A 15,090-nucleotide genomic window follows, 5' to 3' on the forward strand; every position below is an offset into this window, starting at 1 on the left:
GCATGCATCTTTTCTCTTATAATGCAGGGCCAGCTATGGCCTGCCGTCCTTCTCTTCTCTCTTTTATAAATGCAGTCTCAGTGATGGACTACAGGGTTTCATTTCTGCATGTGGTAAAAAATTTTTTTGCATCAGAGTTGCTTGCATGGTTGGTTTTGTATTCACTTAAATTGGTTAAAATTAACACCTTAATTGCACACTTGGTTGGAATTGTGGAATGTTTATTTCTATAATTCAAGTGAATTGCTAGCACACAGCGAATATTTGCAGTTGTGTATTTGTATCTTGTGTATTTGTGTTGTTATATCCCTTTATAGTATATTTGTGTACCGTGTATAGTTCTTAGTTAAGTGGTATTATTATCTTTGAGTGTACACCTTTAAAATGGGACAGATGCGTGATAAAGGCATGGGGAAAGATAGAACAGTTCCTTTTAGCAGAACAAACATGCGTCTTTCAAATATATAAGAAATATGGCCTTGACTGTCCCTCGTATTGCTAGAATTGGGTTGCTTTGACTAGTGATGACACTAACTTTGCCAGCCTCATTGGGGCAGCTTTGATAAGAACAAACTAGAGTATTTAAGGCAGAAACTGATGAATAAGGAAACTCAGCTTCTTGAGTGGGACAGCTATAATGAATGGTACTCAGAGGCAAGGAAAACAGAGCATAGGTGTAAGTTAGAATCAATGAAAGAAAGGATTAAATCATTTGAAAACCTCCTTAACCTCTAAACTACCCAACTATCTAAAATATATCTTTACGAAAGGACTCTACCAGTTCCCGAGTTTCTATGGTCCCTTCCAAGATGCAAGCCAGAGTTCTCCCAGGAGAAAACACTGAGGACAGTGGCTTGATCAGAACCTGTGGTTTCAAGCCCTGGCAGCACAGAGAACTCCAGACTATTGCCAAGGAGTATCTCAGCCTCAGGAAGGATCCCATAGGCTTTGCTCAGCAGTTCCAATTTACCCTGTGTTCATACAGACCCAGATACCTGGATCTGTATGAATCCATAGTTGTCTCAGTCGGGAAAGGAGAGACTAAGAGCTGGTGTCAGAAAACACCACAGGAAACACTGAGAGACTCTCCCTGCAATCCCAATCACCCAGTATGACTAGGCTCTGGGGATGGCTGGCAGGAGGGGTGGCAATAGGAGGGGGATGTACGGATGATGCCTGTTATCCCCATGACTCCCGTTGGAGATGTTTCCTTACTCATACAGGGGCAAGAGATGTCTCTGTTAGTTTACACCAGTGCCGTACTCTCAGTTTTAAACCCCTCTGCCTTCCCCACTCCCCTCCCCCAGAGTTAAGAGTGTATCTCAGTTGTGGGGATTACTAATACGGCCATTATAGCCCATATCTTAGAACCACTCTCCCTTTTTATCGGAGAGATCGGTGCTTTTCATCCGTCTGTCCTGGTCGCTGAAGCCCCTTGCCACTTGCTAGGGCAGACCGCTATTGCTTTTGACCCAGGAGGGACCACTTCCTTTTGTCCTTTATCCCCAACACCTTCTTTAGCCCCTTATGACCATGCGGCCCTTAACCAAGTTCCCTCCAGCTTGTGGACTTCAGATGTTACTGATATTGGGTCAGTTGTGCAGTTGGCTTTCCTATTTGCTTTATTCACCTCTGAGAAAAGAAGGCATATAATTGGTGTAAGCATATTCAATCTCACCATTTATCCACCTGAGATGGAAAGTGAGGATGAGACTTTGGACTATGACTTTGGGATACTATGGAAACATCGGCGCTTCCTTACCTTCTCAGGATGGGCCATTAAAAATCAGAAACAGTTTCCCCACCCATTAGACTGTTTACTGCTTCCCCAGACTGTAGCAGTAACTAAAATTCCAGGACACAGTGGAGAAAACTGCATTCATACCTGTGGAAATGATTTGGTTGACCAAGCAGCAAAAACTCCAACTTTAAGTCCTCAAACTCCTGAGGGAGTGGCTCCTATAGGACAGGTCTCTAGGGAATTTTTACTTTGCCCCATAAGTATATCCATCACATGCATCTTACACTGAAGGCCTGCCCTACAAGAGAAGAAAGAGCCACTACCCAGAAAAGAATGCTCATAAAAAAGCAGGGAAAGCTTCAAAAGGAGGGATGTGAACTTGATAAGACTATGGGACTATGGGTTGGGAGTTTTCACAGGACTGCCGTCACCATCTATGTGATGTGTCCCATCTGCCCCAAGAATAATGCGTACAAGCCTCTGAAGCCTGCTTATGGACAGTTTCCTCTCCCAGATGCACCTTTTGAAACCTGGCAGATGGACTTCAATCAATTGCTACCTGTCCTTGGTTACAGATATGTTTAGGTTATGGTCTGTATGTTTCCCTATGGGTGGAAGTGTTCCCCTGTTGTACTGCCAAAGCCTCTGGGTTAGCAGAAATCCTCTTAGGAAAAATCACTCCATTATGGGGGTCCTAGGGAAATCCATTGTGTCTATCACTTCCCCACCCCCTGTAATGTTAATGGGAATGGGAAGATCTTTCCCATCCATTAATAGGCCTATGTGCTGTGCTTTGAGCCCCTGAGTCACATGAAAGCCTGAGTCACTTAAGCCTGTGGTGGGAGGAGCTTGCTGAACGGGTGGAGCAGGAAGTGAGTGGGTAAGACAGAGCCATCATAGCTGGGGGAGAGAGAGCAGGCAGAGCAGCTAGTGTGAGTGAGAAAGGTAGTGATTTTGCTTAGAGAGCTTGTTTGTGGGGAAGGTTTGGGGATGGAGGTGCCCCCTGCATTGGTAATGAGTATAGACTTCTTCATTACTATGATGGATTTGGCTTTCTGGTGTTTGAATAAATGTCATGGTTTCATCTTTGAGCTAGAGAGTCTGTTATAGCTTGTGATTCTAACCTGTAAATATGCTGGCATGTTCATAGCAATTGCTGTGGGTAGCGAATTGGCCATATACCCTCACCCCCTAGTCATCAGGAATGGTTGGAAGAGTTAATGGGATACTTAAAACTTCCCTTGGTAAATTCTCTGAGGAGCGAGGTATGCCCTGGCCCCAAGTCCTTCTAGACCATTTGGTTCCCATAAACTCAGTCCTTACGAGATAGTAACAGGATGCCCAATGCCACTGTACCTGTAGGTGAGAAGCATAGCAGCCAAAGGCTTCCTCCTACATACTGTATTAGGTTGGCTCAGAAAATATCAGACTTAGCAACTTGTCTCACTATCCCATTCTTTAGAAATTCCAACCAAGACTCAATCCCTGATCGAATCTGGTGACCAGTTCTACTGGAAAAGCCATCTTTAAAAATGCTCCTTGGAACCAAAGTGGAAAGGCCCCTTTGAAGTCCTGCTCACCACCCCCACTGTCACCAAACTCTGGGGAGTGGAATCCTGGTTCTGTCACACCTCAAAAGGGCAGCACTGCCCACCTGGATTGTGGAACCTACAAGTGACCTGACCCTAAAAGTTAAGCAGGGTCCAAAGCAGCCAATACCCGAGGTGGAAAGCTGTTCCCAAGACCCCAGGATGAGAAGAAGACGACAGCAGATGCAGACCACAGACTCAATAAACCAGACATTGCCTAGGGTTTGCAGTTGCTCCCTCTATGAGCTAAGCCTTTTCTTCCTTGCTACTATGGCAGTCTCTGGCCTCTCATTTTCCAAAATGTCCCATTCTTAATCCCTTTACTCTGGTCAACAGGCTTATGTGCCTCACCCAAATGGAATCATCTGCTCTGGAGCCCAATATGATGCTTCTCTAAAGCACTCAATTTATCTGACTATTGGGCATGTTGGTCAAGGTCCCAACCAACCCACTGAATCCTTAGCCCTAGCTGCCCCACAGTAACAGCCACAGTGTGTGATGACTGATTTTGACAGACTTACCCTTCTCAGCAATGCAAGGACCTAAAACAACTCCAAAGGACTCATGATGAAAAATGCCATCCACATCCAGAGAAAGAACTCTGGAGTCTGAATGCAGAGCCAAGTAGACTCTTTTCTTTTGTTGTTTTGTCTTGTTTTTTCTTTCTCATGGTTTCTCCCATTCATTCTAATTCTTCTATGCAACATAACTAATGAGAAAATATATTTAATAGGAATGTATATGAAGAGCCTACATCAGATTGCATGCTGTCTTGGGGAGGAAGGGGGGAGGGAGAGAGAGAAAGTTTAAAACCCATGGAAGTGAATGTTGAAAATGAAAAATAAATAAATTAGCTAATTAAAAAAAATGAAATTTACACTTTCAACAAACAGCAACAAAAAATCCTGGATCATGACCTGAGTGCGAGGGCTCTATATTACTGGCCCTCCATGACATGCTCCCCAAGCCCCTGCTCTTCCCCAGACCCAGAATCCACCTGGTCCTTGTCAGCTTCATAGAGCAGCAGCTTGTGTGAAGGGGGCAGCTAGTGTCTCCTACCGATACATCTATCCAGTGGTGGGATTCAAATAAATTAACAACCAGCTGGTTCTCCACAGAACCAACCTGAGGCACAGCTCCTCTCCTTTCCCCCAACAACCGGTTCATTGAACTCAACCTGAACTTAGGTACCGGTTCTGCTGAACCAGTGTGAATTGGCTGAATCCCACCACTGCTTCTATTCTATTCTCAGGACACTACCACAGTCACAAGCCCTACACCTTAACTGAGCACATTAACTGAGAATTAATGAACTTAACAGAAGGTTTAGGGCCCTCAGCATGTCAGACCCTTACCTACAGGGTCCATTACACTCAGGGGTCTCTCTGTATCCAGGGCATAAGCAGAAACATGGGTCCTCACCTTGGAGGTGTTGTACTGTAATTCCACCTTTATTCTGAACTCCACATGGCTTGCTTTCCTAAATGCCTCATTTGATTCCTCTGGCCAGCTCTTGTGGACACAGATTTTCTTGAACCAGACTGGGACATCTCCTAACACTGCAGAAGCCCCTTGTAGTAAGTGGAGTGGGCCTGCCCTACCAAATCAGGCATCAGACCATGGACCTTGCCCACAACAAGGACTGATATAAAGACATTTATTCAATTTCTGGGTTAGTTGGGAATCCCACCAAGGCCTCATCTCCCATAACAAAGCCAGAGCTAAACACCCCTGCCTGGAGGCATTGGATTTCACTCACTCTGCCTGGGATTCACTCTCTAGTACTCCTGCCTTTGTCTTTGAATTACCTCCGTTAATGGGACTGTTCCCAGATTTTACTGAGCCAGTCTCTAGCCTGAAAATGACAAAACAGCCAGCTAGAGACAAGATGCCAGTAATCAGGTAGCCATTTAATTAATTTCTTTCATTATGAGGAACAGATTTGAAAATTGGGAATTCTCCTGATCAGAATTCTGCCTTGCTGAAGTGAAGACAGACATCATATACATAAATCACAAGTGGAAAGGGACTAGGGGAAGGTGGATTACAAGCAATCATTCCTAGGGCCAGAGTGATTTCCCACTACAAACCCACAAATAGAAGACAATACAACAGTTCTGGAGTCCTGTGGGCCCGATACTGCTCAGGTCCTTGGGGTTCGTTACTTAGTGGGTCACAGGACCAGAGTTCTGTGACAGGAACAAGTTCTACAGTGTTTGATTCGCTTCACTTCAGGTGTGCAGGCAGAAGGATGCTAGTGATTGTGAGCCTTGTCAGGTCTGATTGATCAGTGCAAGCTGCATCGTGAGTCTGATTCACAACCTGGAAAAGGCAATTCTGCAAAATCTAATCTAATTAATATATTCATTATACATTGATTATTATAAAAATCCAAATTCCCTCTACATTCCCTCTTTTTGGCCAAAAAGGTTAAAGTGACCCTTGGAGGCCAATGAGGAATATTCATTTGAAACATGATTTTGATTTTATGTAAGAATAAATGAGTTACAAGCCTAATGCCAAGTAATGGCATTAGAGATAAGTGATGCCAAGGTAGACGGCAAGGCAAATACAGAAAAGAATTCTCAGACAGAGAAGGGCAGAATGGAGAATAATGCCAAGGTTTTCAGGCAACCAGGAGAGTAGATCAAAGGAAGGTGAGAGGCAAACATGCTTCAGAATGTTTTGACCCAATCTCATAAATTTTCCTCTTGTTTGTTAAACAACATTCCTCCCCAATGATGGTGCAGTCCCCACCCCCATCCTCTCAGTCATCAGGGTGTCTTGTACCCTATGGTTCTGCAATAATCAACCTGTGTTTGGAGGCTGGTGACAAATTTCCCTGTACACTCCAGGACCATGGCTAGTTCTGCTGAGAGGTTTCTGACAGGTGGATACAGCTTACCAAAAGTGGCTGTGGTATCAGTCAGGGGTCCAACAGATGCCAACAGGGCCACAATGGGAAGGAAACCAAGACTTCGCTGCCAATGAAGGGACAACTTTAACTGGAGAGGAACTTCAGTGGAGTGGTTCCCTGGGAATGGGGACAAACTGGGCATAGCGTAGACAAAAGCACAGAGGCCTTCCCAGAAGGGAGGGAGGCTGTGATACAGTGTGGAGAACATGTTAATCATGGGATGCTGTAAAGTAATTTGGAAATGCATTCAACAAAATTGAATTCACCTGATTGGTTTGTTGCAAGTTTTAAATTAGTAAACTTTTGTATCAGTTATGTCAAGCAACTTTTCATAATTCATTTACAGCAAAAACAATTTGGCTATCACTTATGAATATTGGAAGATTGTTGGTTATTGTTATAATACTAAAACCCAAAGCTGGTGATTGATTACTGTGTGTGCTGAAAGGAGGAGATGATGGGAAAGCTGTATCCAGATAGGTCCTCTCCATTTAAAGCAGTCCTCAGGGCTAGTTAAAAGGTACAGCCCACAGCGGCTCTAAGGGTAGATGGGGTGGATAGGAAGCCCCTTCTCCTCGGTCCCTGTGGATCCTCTTTTATTTTGTAAACTTGCCCAAAATCTTGGAGTTCTTGGAGTTCCTAAACAATGAACTTGGCTTGCTGAGAATTTGCAAATATATAGAAATGATCTTTAACAACTGGCTTTTACACTAGGACAAATTTCAATTTGAGTTGCCAATCCTGGTCAATTTTTCCCTAAGCTGTGATTAGTGAAACTTGCTCTTTGAGTTAAAACCCCTTGGGACTGTAACTGATTTTATTTGGAGTTGTCTTATGGATCATAATAATCCATCCATAATCAATAGTCAATAATCTACCATCTGAGAGAAATGTCACAAGCTCCTCAGAAAATGTGATTCAGGTGGAGGTCTGCCTTGGGAAAAGCTGAGAGGACAATTCTAGCCTCAACCTAAAATGGGAATCTCCTGGGCTCAGTTTCCCCATTATGTTCCTTTGAAAAGGAATGTTACCCACCTGGCTACTCCTGAGTCTGGCTATGAGGTGGAATTGATATTGCATGGTTGGAAAACTGTGAATTATCTGAATGCTAAGGATGTTTTATCTTGTCATACTTGGTATAAATCTTGTCGCTGGTTATCTTTTTATAGAAAATTTCTATAATCTGAGCAAATGGTCAGTAAAAGATATAAGCATAATGAAAATGTGTGAGATCTTGCTGTTCTGACCTGAATGTGTAGTCATTCCATATCCCAAACTACTGAAATTAAATTAGAAACGTCTTCATTTTGGTTTGGGGAAGAGAATTTCAGTGCAATCAATTTTCTTAGAGGGAGGTAACCTATTTGGCCTAGCCATTACTCAAGTATCCTCCCAAGTCTTTTGTAATCATTGGTGCAAAAGTCAGTCTCCAGCAAATTCATTTGTGTGACTATTGAATCCAGGCATGGACAACTTCTACCTGCAAAATTTTGTTATTCCCCAATAGTATCTAATCCTCCTAAAAGAATTGTAATAAGAGTGGAAGTTTGGGGAGGTAACCAGATCACATAACCCTGTAGGTCTAATGTACATGATTCGAATGGGGCTCTTGCTTTCTCTCTTTGTTTTCCCCCATTCTGACATCACTTTTACTTCTCTATATATTTGGGCCCTGCATATTGAACCTGCTTGTCAGACTTGCTTGTCAGATTTTTGTCTTCCAGACTACAGGCCATTCACCTATAGTTGGTAACAAACAGTGGGTACCAACCCATGTCCACCCATCATCCCCTGAATGCAGCCTGTGCTCAGTTCTAATCAAACTCCTCCTTGGGATCCCTTCCATGCAGGGACAGCTCTACAGCCCTTGCCAGTAGGAAGCACTTTCAGAAGCCAAGCCCTCATCCCTTACCCCAAAAGATTTTGGGTCCCATTTGTTCGAGGGGGAATGATGGAGTGTGGGATCTTAAACCTTAAAATGAAAAGACTATGTCTTTGAAAGCAACCCAGTCCCTGAATTTTCGCATACATTTCAGTAGCCCAGATCACTGGTGCCTTGATGAAGGCACCTGGCCCATCCCAGCCCATCTTGATTACTTAATTAGCTTACTCCTTTGGACCACCCCAGGCTACTTGCCTCTCCTTAATCCCATCAGGATCTTACCACAGTCTTGTTCTGTATAAAAATATCAGTCCCATCCTCCTCAAATGTGCAGATTCTTAGAATCCCACCTGCTTCTATTGGCTACACAATAAATCTTTTTTCTGACTAAAAATAAAAAAAAATTCATTTATTCTTACTCGTAAAAACCACTTCTCCTTTATTTATGATATGACTTTATACCTGGGTCAGATATCATTTTGGGGCTTATTGTGGTATAGTATGAGATGTTGGTCTAAATCTAATTTCTACCAGATTACTTTCTAGTTTTCCCTATAGTATTTGTTGAATCGTGAAGTCCTTATCCTGAAAGCTGAAGTCTGTGTTTGTCAAACACTGTACTCTCATGTTCAATTGCTTCTGAGCCTTGTGTAACAAATCTGTTATGTTGACCAATTTTCTAATTGTTTAAACAAACATCAAATTATTTTGGTGATTATTGCTTTGCAGTATAATTTGAGATCTCATACCATTAGGCCCCCTTCCTTCCCATTTTTCCCATTATTTTCCTTGAGATAATTGGCTTTTTGTTCCTTCAGACAAATTTAATATTTTTTTCTAGAATTCAAAAGTCACCTTATGGTTTAATATGGCACTGAATCGGTAAATTAATCGAGGTGATCTGACTATTTCATATACTTGTAAGCATTCATCCATCTTATCTCAGTTATCACTTTGTTGGCATATTATTTCAAAAATTAGTTTCTGATAGAAAGTTTCACTTGTAAATTCTTTTTAAATTTTTTATACAATTTGGTTCTTTCTCTTTTTAATTGATTGTATTCATTTTTAAAAACCAGTCCCTAGTTTTATTAAACAATACAATGATTTTTCTGCTTTCTTTGTTAATGTATTCTTTGATTTTCAGAATTTTCATTTTGTGTTTCAAAAATATTTGATTTGTTGCTTTTCCATTTTTTGGTGCTTATTTGATAATTCATTGTTTCCCTGTTAACTGGTACATTCTTTAACACAAATCTTTCAAATAATGTTCAAGCAATTTATTTTCCAAGTAATTCTGTAATTAATTCTGGAATCATTTACATTTGACCTACAGGATTATCTGATCTTATTACTTCCCCAATTCTGTAATTTTCCAAGTGATTCTGTAAAACATACACATAATTACGCACTCCTTAAGAATGACAAGATACTTCTTTTTCTTTTTTTTAATTGGTTTTTTTTTATTTTTAGTTTACAACACTCAGTTTCACATGATTTTGAGTTCCAGGTTTTCTTCCTTCCCTCCCCTCCTCCCCAAGATGGCATGGAATCCAATATATCTTCTACATATAACACACCAGTCAAGTTGTGAAGAAGAATTATGACCAATGGAATGAATCATGAGAAAGAAGAAACAGAACCAAAAAAACCAAAAAAACAACAAAACTCCAAAACAAAAACAAAAGAGAAAAAACAAAGGGAAAAAAAAGGCGAGCATAACTCCATAGTTCTTTCTCTGGATGTAGATAGCTCTCTCCATCATGAGTAAGATACTTATTTTTCAACATTTAAATAGAAGCACATTTTATTTAAAAGTAACTCTGTGCTACTTTTTCATAAAAATAGTTGAATATCCATAGTATATACTATATTGAAACAAAATTCAGGATATTTGAAACTTTTCTTGATAATGTTGCATCCTCCTCCCCAAAAAGGGAATACCATCAATAATCAACTTAAAAGACTACATGGGGGCAGCTAGGTGGCACAGTGAGTAGCACACCAGCCCCGGAGTCAGGAGGATCTGCGTCCAAATCTTACCTCAGACGCTTGACACACTTACTAGCTGTGTGACCTTGGGCAAGTCACTTAACCCCAACTGCCCTCCCTTCTTACCTCCAAAAAAAGACTACATCACAGGACAAAAATGACTGTCAACTGATTTAAACTCATCACAACAAATTGTTATCTACTAAGAAGTGTAACTCTATAATATTTTATTTTTGACCTGCATCTTTCATGCTGGATTTCAACTAATGTATACATTCTGTCTACGTAAACATACTGGACATATCAACATACACACTTTGTTACAACACCAGTACCATGGGAATTATGCAACACGATAACTGCAAAAATAGTAAAGGGAAAGAATCTTCTTTGGGGTACTTTAAAGTTAAATGGCAACTTGTTTTGTCTCAACTTTGTAAAAAAAGAAAAAAATTCTCTATTTCATTCCCCACACACCCTACACCCACCTTCACCCCCTTATCTGCCATTCATCTGGAATGGTAACTTTGTTAGCAAGTTACTTCAGATTTCACACACACACACACACACACACACACACACACACACACACACACACTCACCCAATGAATATATTCAGATTATATAATGTGTGTGTATATATATTCATTTTAAGAGCCCCCCAAAAACATTTAATTCAACCTTTCATGCAGCCACTCACTTCTATTATCATATATTTTTATCAAAAGGCACCAAGATTAAACTAAGTAATTTCAGTTTTCTTTTTCTTTTCCCTTTAGCTTACTCAAGATGATTGTTTTCCTATCAGACAGTCTGTCTCCAAACTAGCATGGCTCTGAGCATTTAGGGAACCAGAAAAAAATAAAATAGAAACCCCAGCAAGTCGAAAACTGTTGCCCACAAAGAAAAGTATCTACTAGGTTAGTACAGAGCTCCTTATATTTTATTTCTGACATTAGGTTAAAAAAACAAAAAACCAACCCACATCACAGAAACAACAAGCCCTCTGAGGATAAACTTAGAAATATAACATTGTTACCAAAGGGATGACACTTTCGGAGTAGTAACACTGTATTCAATCTGACTAATATAGTAATATTTAGCCAAAACCATTAGAAATTCGTTGTTCCCAGTTATTTTACAGGATTATCCTGAAAATAAGTGAAACCAGTGTTAGCATATACAATATCAACAAGGTATGGCATTTATTTCACAAAGAGAAAAAGTTTATACCTTTCAATACATAAGTGCCAGATTTACTGGATTTCAGCTTTAGTTAAATTTCAAAGATATGTTTTTAAGATAAAAATGAAATAAAATTCCCCTTAAAATAAAAAATAATGCTTTTAACATACATACTTTGGTAATAACCTTTGTGCCCTTAAAATGTGAAACATTTAGAAAGCTTTTGAATTATAGAAATTTTGACCAGTTAATCCATTTGGCCGTAACATATTCCAGCTCCTCTTTGAAGAAATCCATTAGCATTTGTCAATTCCTCAGTCTTAAATGATCAGAGATGCTGAAAGCAACTATTTCTTTTTCTTCTTCTTTGTCTGACTCATCATCGGAGCTGCTGTCTGCGCTAGAGGAAGAGCTGGAATCTGACTCAGAATCAGAGGAAGAGGAAGAACTAGGTGAGGAGGGTGATGATGATGAAGCAGAAGAGCTTGCCTCAGTATCACTTATCCTCAGAGCAAGAAGCAGAGTCTTCACTTTATGAGGAGGAATCACTGGCTGAACCCCCGATGCTACAGCTGTGGGAGCTGGTAACACTCTTAGACCTTTTGTCTTGGTCTTTTTTTCTGTGTTAGTCTCTCTAATGCTTTGTTGTAATGAGAATCTGTTTTCTTTTTCTTTTAAGGCTTTCTTAAGTTCTGCTGTTCTTGAAAGTCTATGTAATTATTTTCTTTTTCCTGTGCATTCGTGTGTCCAATGTCCAAATTCTAGACATTTCTGACATCTCACATGTTGCTCATTTGCGATAACTCAATGCAAGGGAGTTGCTGTCTTGGCGAGAGCTGTAACTGCCATGGTGCATCTTTGGAAGGTCCTCCTAGGTGGAGGCCATAGAGATGGGACTAGCTATGGATAGAGGGGCAGACAGGTCTTCTTGTGATGGTGAGTGCCATCTTCCTCCAGGGCCTGGGAGGACTTGAAGTAGTTGCCAGGGATATTTTCTGCTGGAACCCTCCAGGGGGAGAGAGAGGGTGAACCCTGGCTTCTAGACCAAGGATCATGGGCAGTGTTGCCATGCTTTGGGGGAATGAAGACTGGGAAGACACTTACTGGGCTCAGGAAATGGAAACCCAAGCCTCTCAGCTTTGTCCCTGAAGGGAGGGGGAAGAGGCGGAACTCGTGGGGCAAGGGGCATATCCTCGCTTTTCCACTTTTTAAAGCAAACTTATACGCACCGATCATTGACTCATTTTCTCTCTCTTTTTTGATGAAATTATTAAAGATATAAATTTCCTCTAATGACTGCTTTAGTTGCATCCCCAAATTTTTAGTATGTTTTCTCATTATTGTCATTTTTATTGTTGAAATTTCTGTTGTGACTATGATTTGATCTTTGATCCACTAATTCTTCAGAATTAATTTATTTAGTCTCCAATTATGTTTTAATATTTTCTTCAAAGACTCTTTAGTGAATATTTTTCTTTAAATTGTTGTGAGTAAAGGAATCATGTAATATGTCTCCTTCTTTATTTCTTTGTGAATTTTTTAATGGCCCAATTCATGGCCAGTTGTAAAGCTTCCAGGTCCTGCTGAGATATAGGTACACTCCTTTCTGTTCCTTTTCAGTAATCACCAAAGATCTATCCTACCTAATCTTTAAAAAGTTATAGGCATTTCCTTAACTTTTCTTGTTTATCTTTTTTGTTTTATTTGTTTAGGTCTAAAAGGAGTATATTGAATTCTACCACTATTAGTTTTACTGTATATTTTTCCCCTGAAATTTGATTAACTTTTCTCATGAGTATATAGATGCTATGTCATTTGGTGCATATGTATTAAATATTGATGTTAATTTGTTACCCATGATGCTTTTAAATGTCCTTGCTTATCTCTTTTCATTGTTTTTAGTTTTACTTTTGCCTTCTTTGAGATCATGCTAGCTATTCCTGCTTTTTGAGTTAACCTGAAGTATAGCAGATTTTATTCTAGCTCCATATTTGAACTCTCTGTGAATTTTTATGATTTAAATATGTTTCTTGCAAATAACATATTCTTGGAGTCTGCTTTCCCTCTTCCATTTTGTGGGTAAATTCATAACATTCATGTTCCTGGTCATAATGACTAATTTTGTATTTTATCCATCCTGTCTCTTTAATATTTTTTTCCTATTTTTACCCTTCTTTGTAAGAAGGTGGAAAAAGATAAGGAGTGGCTTAAAATTAGTGATCTGTAACAGAAATGATCTGTTTATACTCTGCTGCCTTCTTTTCTTCCATTCTTCAGTATATTTTCCTTTCCCTCTCATCTTTCTTCTCCTAAGACCACCAAAACAGCACAACTGCCATAGGGTCTCATCTATTTTATTTAACTTCCTTCATGATACCTGAAGTATTAGTGTTTTAAGAGGAGACTTGTTTTTTCCTCCCCTTATTAGAATTTAAATAAATAATTATCATATAATCCCTTCCAATTTTCTATGCTTCTCTTAACTCTTTAATTTTAATTTCAGAGTTCTACGCAGTGCTTGCCTTCTCAACAGGAATACTCTAGGAAGCCCTCTATTTTATTAAGGGTACATTCCACCCCTCCCCCAACTCTGAATTATATTTAATTTTTTGCCTGCTAGGTTATTCTTGGTTGTAAGATTTTTTTGCATTTTGGAATATTATATTCCAACCTCTCTTTTTATTAATAGTGGCAGCTGCCAACTTTTGTCTAATCCTTACTATGGCTCCTGGGTATGTGAATTCTTTCCTTCTGGATGCCTGCAATGTTTTTTATTTGACCTGGAAGCTCTGGATTTTGATTATGATGTTCTTGGAGTTTTCATTTTACAATTTCTTTCAACAGGTGACTGGTGGGTTCTATTTTCACTTTTCCCTTTGTTTATCATAGGTTCGGGCAGTTTTCATTCACACTTTATTGAAATGTGAATCTAAGCTCTTTTTTCATAGTAGGGTTCTCAAATTGTCCAGTGATTCCTAGATTATCTCTCTATGCCTTGATTTCTAGGTATATTGTTTTTGATAGGTGATACCTTACATTTTCTTACATTTTTTTCAGTCTTTGATTTTTCTTGCAATACTTATTATTATCTCATTGGGTCACCGTTTTCTTATTGGTCCATTCTAATTTTCAGGGAGTCAGATTCTTCTATTTGAAACCATTTATATTCTCTGCAATTCTTTTCTCCCTTGTAGTTTCATTGAACGTTACACTTTGTATCTTTGTTTCATTTCTTTGAAGTACTCTTGTAGTCCTTCTAGTCAAGCCACACACACACACACACACACACACACACACACACACACACACACACCTAAGTCTCACTTTGTAGTTGTTGTGGGGTTACTTGTTCTCTGATTTACCTCCTAAGCTCATTTTAACCCATAGTGTTTCTTCACTATGTTCAGAATTGTTTTCAGCTTCACCACATATTTTCAGTCACAATTCTTGGATTGAGGTTCTGTGTTTTAGCCACTTTTCTTTGGCACTTTTAGATGGGCTGTGTAGTCTTGTTTGGTCCTGTTCTCTCTGCATATTGGATGTCACTGCCATTGCTACTCCGGGTGTGGTGACTTGTATTAGGTCTCACACTTCATTTTACTCCCTGACTTTATTCTCATTCATCTGTGGATTTTGACCTCAGTCATTCACTGTTTTTCTCCTTTCATGATCCCAAATTAGGAGACGCCTCTGTCTCCTCCTGTAACCTTGGAAGGCCCCAGTGGGTTATGGGAGGTTGAGGGTCTCTTGCACAGTTCCCATGGGAGGGAGTAGTATTCAGATG

The 15,090-nt window shown here is 39.9% G+C and overlaps 1 pseudogene; it reads right to left on the reverse strand.

Moving 5' to 3' along the window:
- Positions 1 to 11,612: 11,612 nt before the first annotated feature.
- LOC118841719 lies at positions 11,613 to 12,495 on the reverse strand (annotated as a pseudogene).
- Between the last annotated feature and the right edge of the window lie 2,595 nt (positions 12,496 to 15,090).

This window comes from Trichosurus vulpecula, chromosome 1 (genome assembly GCF_011100635.1).
Source record: "Trichosurus vulpecula isolate mTriVul1 chromosome 1, mTriVul1.pri, whole genome shotgun sequence".
Classification (NCBI taxonomy): domain Eukaryota; kingdom Metazoa; phylum Chordata; class Mammalia; order Diprotodontia; family Phalangeridae; genus Trichosurus; species Trichosurus vulpecula.